The sequence below is a fragment of the Pan paniscus genome, chromosome 1, assembly GCF_029289425.2.
Source record: "Pan paniscus chromosome 1, NHGRI_mPanPan1-v2.0_pri, whole genome shotgun sequence".
NCBI lineage: Eukaryota > Metazoa > Chordata > Mammalia > Primates > Hominidae > Pan > Pan paniscus.
In genome coordinates, this window is record NC_073249.2 from 194959738 (window position 1) to 194979759 (window position 20022).

At 44.3% G+C, this 20022-nt stretch overlaps 1 long non-coding RNA gene across 1 annotated transcript in view; it reads left to right on the forward strand.

The window, feature by feature from the left end:
• Positions 1-2230: 2230 nt before the first annotated feature.
• Positions 2231-20022, forward strand: part of LOC134728907 (uncharacterized) — a 31584-nt gene continuing 13792 nt past the window's right edge. Inside the window, exons 1-2 of the long non-coding RNA XR_010109771.1 lie at positions 2231-3168; positions 5063-5184. This is a non-coding gene — a long non-coding RNA (uncharacterized LOC134728907). The remainder of the gene's footprint in view (positions 3169-5062; positions 5185-20022) is intronic.

The following is a 20022-nucleotide window of genomic DNA, read 5'->3' on the forward strand; positions in this document are numbered from 1 at the left end:
GAGTTATTTGTTTAACTCTCAGTTTGCTCTTCTGTATAATGGGCTCAATATTCCCAGCCTTACCGGGCTGATTGCTGTGAAGATTAAATGAGAAAATACCCAGAGTAAGTGCTCAGTGCTGTGCCCAGTCATCTTAGGATAAATTCCTTGAAGAGGAATTTCTGGGTTGCAGTTTCTGCTCATTCAGAATTTTGAAATTAAATTTTGAATTTAAAAATCCCTTCCAATGGGTTAATTCCAGTGTGAGAATATCCCATTGCTCCAGAACTTCATTACTACCATGGATGGTCATTTTCTTTATCTTTGCTAATTGTTTAGGCAAAGGCAGTATTTTGTTTTTTTCTCGTTCACTTTAAAGTTGGGTGTCTCTTTAATTCCTAACAGAGTTGATTACTCTTTCATGTTTTTTGGTCATTTGGATTTCTTTTGACAATTTTTTTTTTGAGACAGAGTTTCACTCTTATTGCCTAGGCTGGAGTGCAATGGCACAATCTCAGCTCACTGCAACCTCCGCCTCCTGGGTTCAAGCGATTCTCCTGCCTCAGCCTCCCGAGTAGCTGGGATTACAGGCACCCACCACCATACCTGGCTAATTTTTTGTATTTTTAGTAGAGATGGGATTTCACCATATTGGCCAGGCTGGTCTTGAACTCCTGACCTCAAGTCATCTGCCCACCTCAGTCTCCCAAAGTGCTGGGATTACAGGCGTCAGCCACTGCACCCGGCCATTGCAAATTTCTTGTTCTCACCTTGCACCTGTTTTCTTTTGAGTTGTAGGGGGTGAGGGAAACGGAGCAGTTGAAGCTGGTTTGGGTGATGCAGTGGCAGTAGAATTGACAATAACAAGAGGGATGTGAGAGAAGTTTGAAAGCAAAATAGTTGGTGATTTTGGTGATGGTTTGGTTGTGGGTGGAGAAGGAGAGAGGGCAGTTCAGAATGACACCCAGGTTTCTGGTTTGAACGGTTCATTTGACGGCAGTGGCCTTTTCTGAGATGAAGATTAGTGGTGAAGATGATGTTTGTCATTTTGGTCATTTGAGTTTGAGATGCTCTGTGGAGCACCAGAGTCTAGTAAACAGTTGGATTTGTAGGCTTGGTGCTCTGAAGGCTGATGTCAGTGGGAGGCCAAGTCCTTGATCTGTGGTATGAGAATTCCCATGGAGACTGTGCAAGGAGGAGGACTTAATAGAGAAGAGAGAGGAACGCCTGTACTGAACAGGTGGACAGAGAAAGAAGACTGGGAAGTAGTGATGGGAAAAGTAATCGGAGATGAGAGGGATGGGGGCCATGGATGCTACGGAAGAGGGTGATCATGACAAAGAAGTGGGGGAACAGGATCAAAGACATTGCGTAAGACCAAGAGGAGAGATATCCCCGTGGGTTTGGAGATGAGGAAGAGCCGTTTAATAGTGTGAGGGTGGCAGAAGCCAGACTATGATGGGTTGAGGAGTGAATGAGGTGAGGACACAAATACTGAAGGTTGGGTCTCTACAGGGTCAGAAATGTTGAGGAAAATGAGTGGTGGTCCTAGCTAGAGGGGGCATGCCTATTTCCCCACCCCTTTACCAATACTGGATTTGGCCATTTTTAAAAATTTATTAATTTATTAATTTTTATTTATTTAGTTTTTGATACAGGGTCTCGCTCTCTCACCCAGGCTGTAGTGCAGTGGTGTGATCATGCCTCACTGCAGCCTTGACCTCCTGGGCCCAAGCCATCCTCCTACCTTAGCCTCCCAAGTAGCTGGGACTACAGGTGTGCGCCACCATGCCCAGCTAATGTTTTGGTTTTTTGTAGAGACAGGGTCTCCCTATGTTACCCAGGCTGGTCTCATGGAACTCCTGGGCTCAAGTGATCCTTCCACTTTGGCCTCCCAAAATGCTGGGATTACCAGCGTGAGCCACCGTGCCCAGCCCAGTTTTTAGTCTTCCCCTAGTTGATAAGTAAAAGTGTCTTTTCACTATTTTTATTTGCATTTATTTGATTTTCAGTGTGGTTAATTGGTCATTTGCTTTTCTTAGAAGAGTCACCCCTCCCAGGGTTGTTAGATTTAGCAAATAAAATATAAGATGCCCAGTTAAAGCTGAATTCCAGATTGTTAACTGAAAAAATCACACCATTTATAAATTTGGCAAGACTATTTCTTGTAAAGGGTTGCAGCCTGCAGGTTGGCCATTCTGCATGCTGAGAAGCACAGCCTCCAGCAGAGGCTCCTTAAGCACTTGGGGAGAGGGGAGAATGGAACAGGGATTTCTGCTGAATGGGTTGGTCAAAGTATACATATTCAGCAGGTTATAGGAAGAGCCATGAATATTCACAAAGGGGGGCCTGACACATGAATACTGAACAAACATGCATGTTACATGCATCCCATGTTCACTTTGGGGTGGGGACATAACATTTAAATGCCTTACAATTAAGCCCTATACATCAAAAGGTGAAGTAGGAACAGGAAGGCACTCAAGCGTAGCCTCTGTAAACCAGCCAGAGCCAGTCCATGAGTGGTGATCTCTTATCAGGAGAACGTTACTGAAATGAGTCTCTTGTCCAGTCAAAGTCGTAGTTATGGCTTGTGGAGCAGGGCTGGGAGGGGGTCAGTTAGTCAGAGTCTCATGGTGAATGAGCTGCAACTGTTTTACTATCGCTTGTCTCAAAGCTAGGGTTTGTTTCGCTGCTAGAGAAAAAGAAAATAGAACATAGTTTATTCTCTCTTTTTTTTTTTTTGAGACCAATTCTCTCTCTGTTGCCCAGGCTGGAGTGCAGTTGCACAATCTTGGTTCGCTGCAACCTCTGCCTCCTGGGTTCAAGTGATTCTCCTGCCTCAGCCTCCGGTGTAGCCTCCCGTGTAGGTGGATGTGTGCATGCCACCACATCCAGCTAATTTTTTTTTTTTTTTTTGTATTTTTAGTAGAGACAGAGTTTCACCATGTTGGCCAGGCTGGTCTTGAACTCCTGATCCGCCCACTTTGGCCTCCCGAAGTGCTGGGATTACAGGTGTGAGCCACCATGCTTGGCCTAGTTTATTCTTAAATTTTTTTTTTATTTTAAAAATTTGATTTTATTTTAAAAATAGAGATGGGATCTCACTATGTTGCCCAGGCTGGTCTTGGACTCCTGGCCTCAAGCAATCGTCCAACCTCGGCCTCCCAAAGCACTGGAATTACAGATGTGAGCCACCATGCCTGACCCATAACTTATTCTATGAGTGTAGGGGTGCATGACTTAACCCTAGCTTGGCATGGCCTTATGTCTTGTTTATAATTTGGTTTCGTATTGTCACAAACTATCTGTTTCATCAGTCTTACAATCACTATTTTTTTTTCCTCGCTCTGTGGCCCAGGCTGAAGTACAGTGGCACGATCTCGGCTTACTGCAACCTCTACCTCCTGGGTTCAAGTGATCCTCATGCCTCAGCCTCCCAAGTAGCTGGGACTACAGGCAGGCGCCCCCACACCTGGCTAATTTTTTGTATTTTTTAGCAAAGATGGGGTTTCATCATGTTTCCCAGGCTGGTCTTAAACTTCTGACTTCAAGTGATCCACCCACTTTGGCCTCCCAAAGTGCTAGGATTACAGGTGTGAGCCGCCTCGCCCTGACTTTACGATCTCCATTTTAACGTGAATGCTGGCCAGTTGTTGTGTCTAAACTGCAAAAGGGAGAGGGTATAGCGAGGCGCATCCTCTCTCCTGTCCTGTCATGGCTGGGAGCTCAGTTTTTAAGGTTTCTTCGGAGCCTGCATGGTTACCAGTGGGTCTGTTCGGTGGTTGGGAGTGCTAAGGACTTTATTTTTAGTTCTCAAGATAAACAAGAAATAATTTTAAAGTATAAGTATGTCCCAGATAATTCATGGGGTATACCTGTATTTTATCTGGCCACCCTCCCCCACCCCAAGTTTATAAAAAATACCACATGTACACATTTATAGCCCAGTGTAGTTTCACTTAGTGTTTTGAGTCATTTCAAGTTTATTTTGTGAGATATAGTTCTAACTTAATTTTTTCTTTTTTCTTTTTTTTTGAGACAAAGTCACACTCTTGTCCCCCAGTCTGGAGTGTAATGGTGCGATCTCGGCTCACGGCAACCTCCACCTCCCGGCTTCAAGTGATTCTCCTGTCTCAGCCTCCCGAGTAGCTGGGATTACAGGTGTGCACCACCACGCCCAGCTAATTTTTTGTATTTTTAAGTATAGACGGGGCTTCACCATGTTGGCTAGGCTGATCTCGAACTCCTGACCTCAGGTGATCTGCCCGCCTCGGTCTCCCAAAGTGCTAGGATTACAGGCGTGAGCCACTATGCCCGGCTCACTTTTTCTTAAGTGGTTAGGAAGTTGTCCCAACATTATTTATTGAATAATCTAGCAATTTCTCACTGATGAGGAAAACCATGTTGATCATTCATCGAATTCTTTTATGCACTTTGGTCTCATCTTTCTATTCTGTTTTATTGATCACTTGTCTATTCTGTTTTATTAATTATGATTTTAACTTTTCTCTATTTATGATGCTTTGACATCTTGGGGGTATTACTAATCTTGGAGAGACCACCCCTCCCAGGGCTAGCTCATTCTTAGTAAACAACTTGCCTGTGAGCAAGTTGTTTAAATGCAAGTTGTTCTGTATGAAAACCAACCAATCTGGAGCCCATACCTGAAACTACCTTCTTATCTAACACACCAACCCAAAATTCCTCCTGCCCTAAACTGAGGCAGAGCCAGGTATTAGACAACCAGGGACCGCCTCTTCATCCCAGAGCTAGTGAAAGTATTCAGACTATCCAATTCTAAACCTGTTCAGCTGCTTACCTGGCCTCACCCACTCCTTCCCAGGAGTACCACAAGAAAGGCCCTGGCCCATGCTTTCCCCTGCTCCTTCTGCCTCTTGACTGACCCTGGTGCTTCTCTGTGTGGCCCTGCATGGTGTGGCATGCACCCTCCTTCTGGCAACCGTTAATAATAAACCCTTCTTTCAAGGGAAGTTGTGTCTGTCACCTTACCATGTCTGATGAGAATAAAATCCTTTTAAATATATATATATATATATAAAATAATAATTATTTTTTTTAGATGGAGTCTCGCTCTGTCTCCCAGGCTGGAGTGCAGTGGCACAGTCTTGGCTCACTGCAGCCTCCACCTCCCGGGTTCAGGCGATTTTCCTGTCACAGCCTCTGGAGCAGCTGGGATTACAGGTGAGTGGCACCACACCTGGATAATTTTTGTATTTTTAGTAGAGATGGGTATCACCATGTTGGCCAGGTTGGTCTCAAACTCCTGACCTCAAGAGATCCGCCCGCCTTGGCCTCCCAAAGTGCTGGGATTACAGGCATGAGCCACCACGCCCAGCCAAAATCCTTTTAAATTTTAAAACATCTGTGCCAGGGCCATATTGTTTTAATTTCTAAAACTTTGTAATTTATTTTAATGGATGGGGAAGCCCCTTCTCAATCTTATTTTTCAGATTTTTCCTGAATATTTTTATAGCTTTATGCCTCAATTTAATTTTAGAATTGCTTTCTAAATTCTAAGATAAGGACTTTAGGGATTTTGAGTTGGAATATGTAAATTTTAACGTTAATTTGAGGGAAATAGGTGGGTATGCCTTTACCAATATTATGAATGGAATATTTGCCCATTAACTTTTCTAACTATTTAAAGCCATTTTTTTTGAGATGGAGTGTCGCTCTGTCACCCAGGTTTGAGTGCAGTGGCACGATCTTGGCTCACTGCAACCTCCACGTCCTAGGCTCAAGTGATTCTCCTGCCTCAGCCTCCTGAGCAACTGGGACTACAGGCACGTGCCACCATGCCCAGCCAATTTTTGTATTTTTAGTGGAGATGGGGTTTCACCATGTTGACCAGGCTGGTCTTGTACTCCTGACCTCAAGTGATCCGCCCACCTCATCCTTCCGAAGTGCTGGGATTATAGGCATGAGCCACCACACTCAGCCTCTAACTACTTTTTATTGTTTGGTGAGAATGCTATTGATTTTTGTATATTTGCTTTATAATTGGCTACATTCCTGGACTCACTTAATATTTTTAATGGATTTTTTGGGGGGGATTTCTAGATATATAGTCATATTAACTTTATATGATGCTTACTTTGCCTCCTTCCTTCTAATATTTATATATCATTTCATGTGTTTCCCTAACTAAATTAACTAGGACTTTCAGAGCAATGTTAATTAAGAGTTGTGACTGGGACGCTTGATTGTTCTTCGCTTAATGGAGCTAGAGTTTCATTGTGAAACATGATGCTTAAAGTTGGTCTGAGACATTTTAAAAAATCATAAGAAAGAATCTTATTTCTATTTTACAAAGGCTTTAAAAACTTAGTTATATGGATATTATATTTATCAAGTGCATTTTCATTATCTTTTAAAATATATGGTTTTCTTTTTCTACTTATTAACAAGATAAATTATATTAATAGTTTTTCTAATATTGATCAATCTTTTTATTCCTGTAACTAATACCACTTGGTCATGGTATATTTTTCTTTTAAACCATTATTATAGACTATTTCTCAGATAAATTACATTAATAGATTTATTAATATTGAACCATCCTAATATTCCTATGATAAACACCACTTGATCAAAGTATATTTCTATCCTAATACACTGTTAAGTTGTCCTTGCTAATATTTTTAAGAGTACGAACTCCTAGCCTGTAAACGCAGTTGTATGAGAAATATAGCATTTCTCTCTCTCTCTCCTTTTTTTTTTTTTTTTCAGAGGCAGGGTCTTGCTATGTTGTCCAGGCTGGACTGCAGTGGCCTACGGGCTTGAGCAATCCTGCCTCGGCCTCCCAAGTAGTTCAGACTACAGGCACATGCCACCAAGCCTGGCTTTTTATCTTTTTTAGTTTTTGAGATAGGGTCTTGCTATGGTGCCTAGGTTGGTCTGGGACTCCTGTCCCCAAGCTATCCTCCTGCGTCAGCCTCCTAAATAGCTAGGATTACAGGTGTGAGCCACCACGCCCAGCAACATTTCTCATCCTGCCTCAATTTTATTTAGGAGTTTTGTAGCAATGTGAGTAAGCGAGGTTGGTCTTGTCTTTTTCTTTTCTGCATGACCCTTGTCGAGTTAGGTGGACAAGATCTTCTTAAAGAAAACCAAGGATATTTTCTTCTTTCTCTATGCCCTGGAACAGTTGTCCCTGTTAATTCATAGAACTGCCTAACATAGGATGCATTATTTCCATTTTATACCTGAGGATACTGAGGTTCAGACTGGCCGCCATTAAGCCTGATGTCAAGGTCTCTGGGAACTTTGTTACAGAGAAGCAACGTAGCATGGTGGTTGTCTTAGCACATTTGTGCTGCTGTAACAAATTACTTGAGATGGAGTCATTTATAAAGAACAGACATTTATTTTCTCACTGTTTTGGAGACTGGGAGTTCCAAGACCAAGGTGCTGACAGGTTTGGTGTCCAGGAAGGCCCTGCTCAGATTATGGTATCTTCTTACCATGACACCCTCACGTGGCACAAGGGGGAAGAGCAGAAAGGGGCCTAGCTAGTTCCTTTGAGCCCTTTCATCACGGCACTAATCCCATTCACAAGGGCAGTCCCTCATGATTTCATCACCTCCCAAAAGGCCCCACCTGTTAATACCATCACCTTGGGGTTTCAGTTCCAGTATATGAGTTTTGAAGGGACACACACATCCAAACCATTGCAGTGGTTAAGAGTTTGAGCTCAGCGGGGCACAGTGGCTCATGCCTGTAATCCCAGCACCTTGGGAGGCCTAGGTGGATGGATCACCTGAGGTCAGGAGTTCGAGACCAGCCTGGCCAATATAGTGAAACCCTGTTTCAACTAAAAACACACAAAAATTAGCTGAGCGTGGTGGCACACGCCCATAATCCCAGCTACTTGGGAGGCTGACGCAGGAGAATTGCTTGAACCTGGGAGGCGGGGATTGCAGTGAGCCAAGATTGCGCCACTGCACTCCAGCCTAGGTGACAGAGTGAGACACCATCTCAAAAGAAAAAAAAAAAGAGTTTGAGCTCTCAGGATAGGCTAACCAGTCAAGTGACCTTACTGGGGAGTTGGGAGACCTTCACCTACAGTTCTCATGAGTTCTCATCTCAAGATGATTGAGTATAGAACTGAGAGCATTGCCTGGCACATAGTAAACACTAAATAGATGGGAGTTGGAAAACAGAATGGAACAAAACCAAACCCAGAAGGCGGAACCAGGAATCAGGCCAAGGGAGAAGAGCCGTTCTGAGGATGGCTGCTTCCAGGCTGAGGAAAAGCGTCAGGAACAATCTATCTCTGTCCTCAGTAGCACTCCTTCTGTGCCTTCCAGATTAGCACGTCTTGCCAGAACAGAGAGGTGGGCACCAGCTCAACAATTGGTTTTCTGCCTGGAGGCCTCAGATTCTCCTAAGCCAGGGCCCTTTATGGTCAGTCCTGGCCTGGGATTGTATTAGAAGAAAGACTTCTGCAATCAAAGTAAAAGCAATTCGCTTTTTTTTTTTTTTTTAAATAAAGCGACAGGGTCTTGCCCTGTTGCCTAGGCTGGAGTGCAGTGGCATGATCGTAGCTCACCACAGCCTCAAACTCCTGGGCTCAAGGGATCCTCCTACCTCAGCCTCCCAAGTAGCTAGGACTATTGGTGCACACCACCATGCCCATCTAATTTTTTATTTTTATTTTTTTGTAGAGATGGGGTCTCACTTTGTTTCCCAGGCTGGCCTTGAGTTCCTGGGCTCAAGTGATCCTCTGCCTTTGTCCCTGAAAGTACTGGGATTACAGGCCTGAGCCACCTCACCTGGTTGCAATTCACATTTTTACTGGTATGTCCTGAATAATGTAAAAAAGGATTTGTGATGGTTAATTTTAGGCATCAACCCGACTGGGTTAAGGGATATCCCATTAGCTGGTGAAGCCTTATTTCTGGGTATGTCTGTGAGGGTGGAAGAGATGGGCATTTGAACCAGTGGACTGAGTAAGGAAGATTCACCCTCACCCGAATGGCTGAGGGTCTGGATAAAACAACAAAGCAGAGGAGAGGAATATTCACTCCCCTGGAGCTGGGACACTCATCTTCTCCTTCCCTTGGACATCTGAACTCCAGGTTTTCTGGCCTCTGGACTCCAGGACTTGCACCAGTGATCTGCCAGGTTGTCAGGCCTTTGGCCTCAAACTCAGAGATACACCATTGGCTACCCTGATCTGAGGCCTTTGGACTTGGACTGAGCTATGCCACCAGCTTCCCTGGCTCTTCAGCTTGCAGATGACATACCATGAGACTTCTCAGCCTCCATAATCATGTGAGACAATTTCCACAGTTAATTTCCTCTCATCTATCTATCTATCCATCCATCTCATCTGTATCTATCTATCTCACCTCTATCTCTATCTATTTAATCGCTAGCTTTTTTTTTTTTTTTTTTTTTTTGGTGAGATGGAGTCTCGCTTTATCACCCAGGCTGGAGTGCGGTGGCTCCATCTTGGCTTACTGAAACCTCCGTCTCCTGTGCTCAAGTGATCCTCCCACCTCAGCCTCCCAAGTAGCTGGGACTACAGGCGTGTGCCACCATGCCCAGATAATTTTTGTATTTTTAGTAGAGACAGGGTCTCACTATGTTGCCCAGGCTGGTCTTGAGCTCCTGAGCTCAAGGGATCCACCTGCCTCAGCCTCTCAAAGTGTTGGGATTACAGGTGTGAGCCACCGTGCCCGTAATCTGTATCTCATCTCTATATCTGTCTGTCTATCTATCTATCTATCATCTATCATCTATCTTATGTATCTAATCCATCATCTATCAGTCATCTATCTAATCTATCTTCTATCTAATCTATCATCTATCTGTCATTTATCTTATCTATCTATCTATATCCACCCATCTAATCCATCCATCCATCCATCTATCCATCCATCCATCCATCCATCCTATAGGTTCTGCTTCTCTGGAGAACTCTAATAATATAGGATTCAATGAAGAATGCTCATACCTGAAGTTGCCTCTTTTCTCACTCATCTCCCAGCTGCCTTGAAGACTCAGCCCTTCACCCTCAACTCCCATCCCAGCTGGGTGACCATCCCCTCTCCTTCCAGCCCTCATTCCATTCCTTCTCTATGTGGTGCTCACTCATGGAGCTCAGCCCCCAACATGACCTCCAAGGCAAGGTAGTTTGTTTTGGGCTCTGATTCTTCTCCCACATGAACCAGCTGCTCCTAGAACTGGCTGACGCTCTTCTTTGACGTCCTTGAGGATGATTTTTGTTTGCAGAGAAGACTATTAAGAAGGTTTATTTTTGGTTTTAAAAATGGAGTCGATTTATTAAAATTACAAATTCAAAAACCTTGGTTCCTCCTTAGGCTTTTATGTTCAGCTTACAAATCTTATTATTCTATTTATAAGCCTAATAAATGTCAACAATAATTTTTAAGGTGACTTTGAATAATGTTTGGTCCCACTTAAGAACTTAGTTAATTAAACACCTTTACAAATAAACTTAATAAATATATTTGATTTCTTTTTAAGTATTTAAGTTTTCTCACTTAACAAACAAAACTTCCCTGAGTACAAAATAATTCCTATCAATCTAGAAAATTAAACTAATAAATATGGTGAGCCTAAAACTCACCTAGATTTTCCAATATTGTGCATTACTTTAATAAGATTTCAATTTGAAATCATAGGTCTTAATTAATTACCCCATTGCACATTTAAAATGGAGTTACAAGATTGTCATTCTAGTAGGCCAAATACTCTTAAACATTATAAATACATAAAACATTATGGTTTTGATGGTCTTAGACCTTTCTATACTTAATTTTAAATAATAATCGCTAATGCTTATATAGTGTTTTCTATGTGCCAGGTTCTGTTCTAAGTGCTTTTCACATATTACGCATTAGTGCATTTAATTATCATGACCCTTGACCACACACCTCGAGTGGGCCCGGAAGGCTGCCTAGCAAGCACACTCCGTGCCGCAGACCCTTCACTCTCCCACGTGCTCTGAAGTGAGTGCTTCATACATCCTGCTCACTCCTCAACTTCCCAGCACCTCTCCCGTCTCATTCTCAGCCAGTGACCTGCCCTGCAATGATCCATGGTCATCCCCATCAGCAAGCAGACATGCTGTGATTTCTCCCATCTTATAACACAGAACAAGACAAAACAAACGTTTTTGACCAGATTTTCCTGCCAGCTACTACCCCACTTTTTTCTTACTCACCTCTGCGGTAAAACTCCTCAAGAGGGTGGTGGGTTTGGCTCCCCATTCCTCTCTTCCCAGGCTATTCTAAACCCACCCTGCCAGTCCTTCTCTTCAGTACTTGCCTGGATCATCTTCTTTCATCTTAGTGGACGCACCCAGCAGTAGCATCTGACACGCCCTCTCTCTTCCTGCAGACACCACTTCTAGGACATCACCTTCTCTGGGTTTTCCTCCTACATCACTGGTTATGCTAAGTCTCCTTGGTGGTTCCTCCTCTTCCCTCGTCTCTGCTCATGTTGGATGTCCTGGGTCTTGGCAAGATCCATTGAAGCTCCTCTCTTCCCTATGTGCTCTCATTTCCTGGCTGGTCTTTAATACATTTTCTGATATGCCTATGATTCCCGAAGTTTTATTGTCAGCCTAGAACTCTCTTCTCACTCCACACTCAAGTATCCAATCACCTAGTGGAGCTCTCTACTTGGATGTCTAATAGACGTCTAAGAGCTGGGTGTGTGGTACGCACCTGTAGTCCTAGCTACTCGGGACACTGAGCGGGGAGGATTGCTTGAGCCAGGAGTTGGAGGCTGCAGTGAGCTGTGATCACGCCACTGCACCCCAGCCTGGGCGACAGAGTGAGACTCTTTCTCAAAAAATAAAATAAAATAAAATAAAAATAGACATCTCAAACTGAACATGTTCAAAACTGAATTCCTGATCTTTCCCCTACAAAGGCTGCTCTACCTCAGTTGATGAGTGTCCTTCCAATTGCTCAGACCAAAAACGGATGACTCCCCTCTCTTCCTCACACCCCATATTCCAGTTGGGAAATTCTGTTGGTTCTACCATCAAAATACATCCAGAATCTGGCCATTTCTTACCACCTCCGCTGTTACTGCCTTTGTCTGAACCACTGCGATCTCTCGCATGGATTGCTGCAATAGCCATTGCATTTCCTGTATGTTCTTCCTGCGTCTACCTTGTTCACTTATCTTCTAGTCTCAACACAGAATCCAGAGGGATTCTTTTAATATGTGATCAGATCATGTCCTTCCTCTGCTCAAAACCTTTGGTGGCTCCCATATCATTCAGAGTAAAAGCCAAAGTCCTTTCAGTGCCCTCCAGGGCTTGCCACCATCTGATTCCTTTCCCTTTTTTTTTTTTTTTTTTTTTTTAGACGGAGTCTCTCTCTGTCACCCAGGCTGGAGTGCAATGGCGCGATCTCGGCTCACTGCAACCTCTGCCTCCCCGGTTCAAGTGATTCTTTTGCTTCAGGCTCCTGAGTAGCTGGGATTACAGGTGCATGCCACCACATCTGACTAATTTTTGTATTTTAAGTAGAGACAAGGGTTCATCATGTTGGTCAGGCTGGTCTCGAACTCCTGACCTTGTGATCCACCTACCTCGGCCTCCCAAAGTGCTGAGATTACAGGTGTGAGCCACCACACCCGACCCTGATTCCTTTTCTTACTCCTTTCTCCCCTCCTCAGCTGCAGCCATCTGGTTTTCTTGTTTTTTCTCCAACACTCCCTGACAAGCTCTTGCCGCAGGGCCTTTGCGCTAGCTGTTTGTTTGTTCCTTCTGCTGGGAGAGCTCTTTCCCCAGATATCTGCTTTGACTCACTCACTCACCTCCTTTAAGTTCCCACTCAAATCTCACCATCTCAATGAAGCCAACTCTGACTACTCTAGGAATCTAGCAAGCCCTCCCTCCCCTCTTTCTCTGTCTTTCTCTGCTTTATTTTTTCCTTTTTCCACAGCACCTATCATCTCCAAAAATACATATATTTGCTTGCTTATTGCATTCACTGTTTGTCTCCCCCTGCGAGAGGTCAAGATCTTTGTTTTGTTCTCTGATGTCTACCCAATGCCTAGAATAATGCTTGCATTTGGTAGGCACTCAATAAACACTTTCTTATATATGTAATCCACGAGATAAATATAATTTTTATCACTTTTACAGCATCTGAAGGACGTAGTCTGGGGCCTGGCCCCAGAAGCTGAGGTATAAAGAAGGTAACAAACTTAATCAGATCACCCAGCCAATAAGTAGTGGAGCTGAGAGTTGAACTAAGAATCCTTGCGCTTAGCCGCTACTTCAAATTGCTTTCTTGAAACTTACAAAATGGGAGCCTCATGTAGGCTGCTTCCTGGATTCCAGTGACTCACATGATCTAATTATTCTCTTTACTCTGAGAAGGCTGCACTCTTACTCAGATTGGGGCTAGGTTTCACGTTTCTTTGTCTCCTAAGATATGTAAACATGGTATTTCATTTTACAACAAAGACCTTTGAACTGGATTGGATCTTTCATTCTGTCATGTTCTTGGGGCCCCACAACTCCATGGACAGAAAGTGAGCACCACGAAGACAGGTCTTGTTGGATATTCTCTTTGTCCCTTTCTGATTCCCCAGTGCCCAGAGCAAGGTGGGTGCTCCACAAGTATGTGTTCAATGTCGTATGAATGACATTGGAGATGGTATCCAGTTAAATTTTAGCCTTGTGGCCTTGTCTGACTTGAGGTCATGGTTCATCATGCCTCAAGTCAGGCAATGAAAATGAGAAGGAACCAGTAGAGTATGGAACAGATTGGGAAATCTTCCCGTTTTCATTGTCTGAAAGTGCTGGAGTGCCTGCAGGGCACGGTGATCATCCATAGGCTTATGGTTCCTTGGGTAACTGCCCCCAGCGCCACGTGACCTGGGTGGAGTTATCAATTACGGTGCCCCAGTTGCCTCCGCCATGAAGTGGAGGAGCGTGCCCCAACCTAGGCAGGGCCCCAGACTGCATCCTTCAGACACTGTAACGACTGACCCTGCAACTCAAGCTGGACAAGCAGTCTATGGTTTTTATTATTGTTGTTCTGATTATTACTGTTATAATGAACAGGATAGGCCAGTCCTCGTTCTTATGTTTCACAAGGGAATGAAGGGTGGGCTGTCGGCGAGCTGCCTCTGAGGTTACCAGTGGATCCCTTTCTGGTTGTGTGGACAATGTCTTAGTGTGTTCATGCTGCTTTAACAAAATACCTGAGACTGGATCATTTGTAAGGAACAGAAATCGATTTCTCACAGTTTTGCAGGCTGGAAGTTCAAGATCAAGGTGCTGGCAGGTTCAGTGTCTGGTGACGGGCTGGTCCCTGCTTCTAAGAGGGTGCCTCATTGCTGTATCCTCCAGAGGGGACGAATGCTGTGTCCTCCCATGGCGGAAGCGACAGAAGGGCAAAAGAGCCTAGCTAGTTCCCTTGAGACCTTTTATAAGGGCACTACTCCCATTCATGCAGGTGGAGCCCTTATTTATTTATTATTTATTTATTTGTTTATTTATTGAGACGGAGTTTTCTCTTGTTGCCCAGGCTGGAGTGCAATGGTGCGATCTCAGCTCACCGCAACCTCCACCTCCCAGGTTCGTGATCTTCCTGCCTCAGCCTCCTGAGTAGCTGGGATTACAGGCATATGCACCATGCCCGGCTAATTTTGTATTTTTAGTAGAGATGGGATTTCTCCATGTTGGTCAAGCTGGTCTCGAACTCCTGACCTCAGGTGATCCATCCGCCTCGGTCTCCCAAAGTGTTGGAATTACAGGCATGAGCCACTGCACCCGGCCTATTTTTTTGAGACAGGGTCTCTCTCTGTCGCCCAGGCTGGAGTGTAATAGCGTGTTCTCGGGTCACTGCAACCTCTGAATCCCAGGCTCAAATGTTCCTCCTGCCTCAGCCTCCCAGGTAGCTGGGACTACAGGCATGCACCCCTATGCCTGGATAATTTTTTATATTTTTTTGTAGAGAGAGGGTTTTGCCATGTTGCCCAGGCTGAGAGCTCTTATGTCTTAATCACCTCCTGGAGGCCTCACCTCTGGGTACTATCACACTGGGTTTTAGTTCCACCCTTATGAATTTTGGGGGACACATACATCCAAACCATAGCAGAGACTGTGTAACATGAAGGAGTGGAGCCAGCACACAGAAAAAGGTGAGAGAGAGAGAGAGATGGAGGAGGAGAAAGGAGGGAGGGAGGATGAGAGGGAGGGAAGAAGGAAGGGAGGGGAAGAGGAAAACAGAGAGAGAGAGAGACTTATGATTTGTTTTAATGAGAGCGCTTCAACAGCCTTTTAAATCTTTTCTTTGATTATTGTTCTCTTCAGCTTTTCTACTTCTCGAGTCAATTTTGGTCATTTATATTTTGATTGACTGTCAGTCTCCCGTGGACTAAGACATTTGTTGCCATAATGCTAACTTTTAAATTATTTAGTAACTTCTATAACTGTAGTGATATCTCCTTTCTCATCCTTTATATATATTTTCTCTCTTTTTTATTTATTTAAGCTTGCAAGTGATTTTGTGCTTTTATTTTATTTTGAGACGGGGTCTCACTCTGCTGCCAAAGCTGGAGTGCAGTGGTGTGATCGTAAGTCACTATAGCCTCAACCTCCTAGTGATCCTCCCACCTCAGCCTTCCGAGTTGCTGGGACTACAGACTTGCACCACCATGCCTGGCTAATTTATTTTATTTTATTTTATTTGTGGAGACAGGACCTCACCATGTTGCCCAGGCTGGTTTTGAACTCTTGGGTTCAAGTGATCTGGTGGTCTTGGCCTCCCAAAGTGTTAAGTTTACAGGCATGAGCCACTGTGCCAGTCAATTTTGTGCATTTATGTATTTATGTATGTATGTATTTATTTATTTATTTGCTATTTTTATCTTTATTTTTTGAGACAGTCTCGCTCTATTGCTGGAGTGCAATGGTGCGATCTCGGCTCACTGCAACCTCCGCCTCCTGGGTTCAAGCGATTCTCCTGCCTCAGCCTGCCAAGTAGCTGGGATTACAGGCACGTGCCACCATGCCTGTCTAATTTTTGTATTTTTAGTAGAGACAGGGTTTCACCATGTTGGCCAGGCTGGTCTTGAACTCCTGACCTCAAGTGATCTGCCCGCCTGGGCCTCCCAAAGTGCTGGGATTACAGATGTAAGCCACTGAGCCAGGCCAATTTTGTGTTTTTAAAAAGTACTTTCAAAGAGCCAGTTTAAAAATTTATCCTATTGAACGCTTTTACACTGTTGGTGGGACTATAAACTAGTTCAACCATTGTGGAAGACAGTGGGGCGATTCCTCAAGGATCTAGAACTAGAAATACCATTTGACCCAGCCATCCCATTACTGGGCATATACCCAAAGGATTATAAATCATGCGGCTATAAAGACACATGTACACGTATGTTTATTGCGGCACTATTCACAATAGCAAAGACTTGGAACCAACTCAAATGTCCATCATTGATAGACTGGATTAAGAAAATGTGGCACATATACACCATGGAATATTATGCAGCCATAAAAAAGGATGAGTTCATGTCCTTTGTAGGGACATGGATGAAGCTGGAAACCATCATTCTGAGCAAACTATCGCAAGGACAGAAAACCAAACACCACATGTTCTCACTCATAGGTGGGAATTGAACAATGAGAACACTTGGACACAGGGTGGGGAACATCACACACCGGGGACTGTTGTGGGGTGGGGGGAGTGGGGAGGGATAGCATTAGGAGATATACCTAATGTAAATGATGAGTTAACGGGTGCAGCACACCAACATGGCACATGTATACATATGTAACAAACCTGCACGTTGTGCACATGTACCCTAGAACTTAAAGTATAAAAAAAAAAAATTGGCTGGGTGCGGTGGCTCACGCCTGTAATCTCAGCACTTTGGGAGGCCGAGGCAGGCGGATTATGAGGTCAGGAGATTGAGACCATCCTCGCTAACACGGTGAAACCCCGTCTCTACTAAAAATACAAAAAAATAGCCAGGCGTGGTGGTGGGCACCTGTAGTCCCAGCTACTCGGGAGGCTGAGGCAGGAGAATGGCATGAACCTGGGAAGTGGAGCTTGCAGTGAGCTGAGATCAGGCCACTGCACTCCAGCCTGGGTGACAGAGCAAGACTCTGTCTCAAAAAAAAAAAAAATTTTTTTTCTTTCTTTTCTACTTTTTTTCTTTCTTTTCTACTTCATTAATTTCTTATTTTATCTTTATTAATTTTCTTCTATTTTCTTTTATCTTGGTCCTTTTCTAGGTTCTTAAGTTGCATATTTATAATTAATTTATTTTCAGTTTTTCTTTCTTTTTTTTTTTTTTTTTTGAGACGGAGTTTCATTCTTGTCGCCCAGGCCGGAGTGCAATGGTGTGATCTCGGCTCACTGCAACCTCCACCTCCCAGGTTCAAGTGATTCTCCTGACTCAGCCTCCTGAATAGCTGGGATTACAGGTGTCTGCAGCCATGCCTGGCTAATTTTTGTATTTTTAGTAGAGACAGGGTTTTGCCATGTTGGCCAGGCTGGTCTCCAACTCCTGACCTCAGGTGATCCACCTACCTTGGCCTCCCAAAGTGCTGGGATTACAGGCATGAGCCACTGCACCCGCTCATATTTTCAGTTTTTTTAAACAACAAAATTATTTAAAGTTATAAATTATCTTTGGACTACTGATCACTACCCTATAGGTTTTAAAGGGTTTCTCTTTTAACTGATTTGATTATTGTAATTTCTGGTTGGATTTCCTCTTTGACCTCAGGCATTTCCCCTCACCCACTTTTCCTGGCTAATTCTTATTTGTTCATCAGATTTCAGCTTATTCATTATTTCTCAGGAAGATCTTCTTGATCCTCAAATTGAGTTAAGGCTCCTTATTGTGAACTCTTATAAAATCGGTCCTTCCTTCCTCTCTCCCTTTCTCCTTCCTTCCTTCCTCTCTCCCTTTCTCCTTCCTTCCTTCCTTCCTCTCTCCCTCTCTCCTTCCTTCCTTCCTCTCTCCCTCTCTCCTCTCCCCTCCCCTCCCCTCCCCCCTCCCCTCCCCTCCCCTCTTCTCCTCTCTTCCTTCTTATGTTTGAGACAGAATTTCACTGTTGCCCAGGGTGAAGGGCAGTGGCGTGATTATAGCACACTACAGCCTCCAACTCCACGGCGCAAGCAATCCCCCTGGCTCAGCCTCTGGAATAGCTAGGACTACAGGAGTGCACCACCACTCCCAGCTAATTTTTTATTGTTTGTAGAGACGAGGTCTAGTTATGTTGCTCAGACTGGTCTCAAATTCCTGACCTCAAGTGATCCTCCTGCCTCGGCCTCCCAAGTAGCTGGGATTACAGGTGTCAACCATCGCCAAAAGCAGCCTCTCCTTTTTTTTTTTTTTTTTTTTTTTTGAGACGGAGTCTCGCTCTGTCACCCAGGCTGGAGTGCAGTGGCACGATCTCAACTCACTGCAAGCTCCGCCTCCCGGGTTCACGTCATTCTCCTGCCTCAGCCTCCTGAGTGGCTGGTATTACAGGCGCCGGCCACCATGCCCGGCTAATTTTTCTATTTTTAGTAGAGACGGCGTTTCACCGTGTTAGCCAGGATGGTCTCGATCTCCTGACCTTGTGATCCTCCCACCTCGGCTCTCAAAGTGCTGGGATTACGGGTGTGAGCCACCGCGCCCGGCCGCCTCTCCTTCTTAATACATATCATAAGCGATTATTTGTGTGGTTATCTGTTTACCTTCCTCTTCCTTACCAGACTAGAAGCTCCTCAGTGCAGGGGCCGTGTGTCTCTTTCTCTGTTGTATGCATCCTCAGCAAATGAGCCAGTGCCTGACACATAGTAGGTATGCAACATGTGTTTATTGAATGAATGCCTGAAAAATGGTTGTTAATGGGAATGCAAAACAGAACAACTCTTTTGGAGGGAAACTTGGCTACACCTAAAAAAATACATGATTATGGCCAGGCACGGTGGCTCACGCCTCTAATCCCAGCACTTTGGGAGGACGAGGTGGGCGGGTCACGAGGTCAGGAGATCGAGACCATCCTGGCTATCATGGTCAAACCCCGTCTCTACAAAAAATACAAAAGTTAGCCAGGCGTGGTGGCATGTGCCTATATTTCCAGCTACTAGGGAGGCTGAGGTGGGAGGATGGCTGAAGCCCAGGAGGTTGAGGCTGAGAGCCCTCATGTCTTAATTTCCTCCTGGAGGTCTTAAAAGTTCATCTTCATCTGGAAATCTTGTTAATAAAAATATTGGCATTATTTTTGAAACTATTTTATAAAAACCACGGAATAATGCAAATACGTAATTGTTAGTGCTAGAATCTAAAATCTTCAGTGTATGAGAAAAAAGATATGAAGATAAGACCAAAGAGATTAAATAAATACCCTGAAATATTAGATTGGAATTGGAACTATCAGCAGAAACTCTTAATCCTTTTGTTTTTCCTGTTCAAAAGTATGTATTTCCTAGCTCTGTCCACTGAAAAGGTTTAGAAACAATAATAACCCGGCAGCAATGTGTGCACTTGTGCCCAGATCGTGTTCACCATCTACCAAGAACCAGGGCTCCTTGGAGGAATGGCAGATTCCAGGTCTGGGAAAAGAAGCAGACACATGGCCGGGCACGGTGGCTCACATCTGTAATCCCAACACTTTGGGAGGCCAAGGTGGGCGGATCACAAGGTCAGGAGTTCAAGACCAGCCTGGCCAATATGGTGAAACCCTGTCTTTACTAAAAATGCAAAAATTAGCCAGGCGTGGTGGTGTGTGCTTGTAGTCCCAGATACTCGGGAGGCTGAGGCAGAAGCATCACTTGAACTTGGGAGGCAGAGGTTGCAGTGAGCTGAAATTATGCCATTGTACTCCAGCCTGGGGGACAGTGAGAGACTCTGTTTCAAAAAAAAAAAAAAAAAAAAAAAACAGACAACAGGAGCCTGGGACATCCTATTGGGCCAGAAAGCAAGGACATTGTCAAAAAGTAATGGGATCATATCCAAAGGGCATAGGGGTCAACAAGAAGGGACACTCACTGGCTAAAGATGGGACTA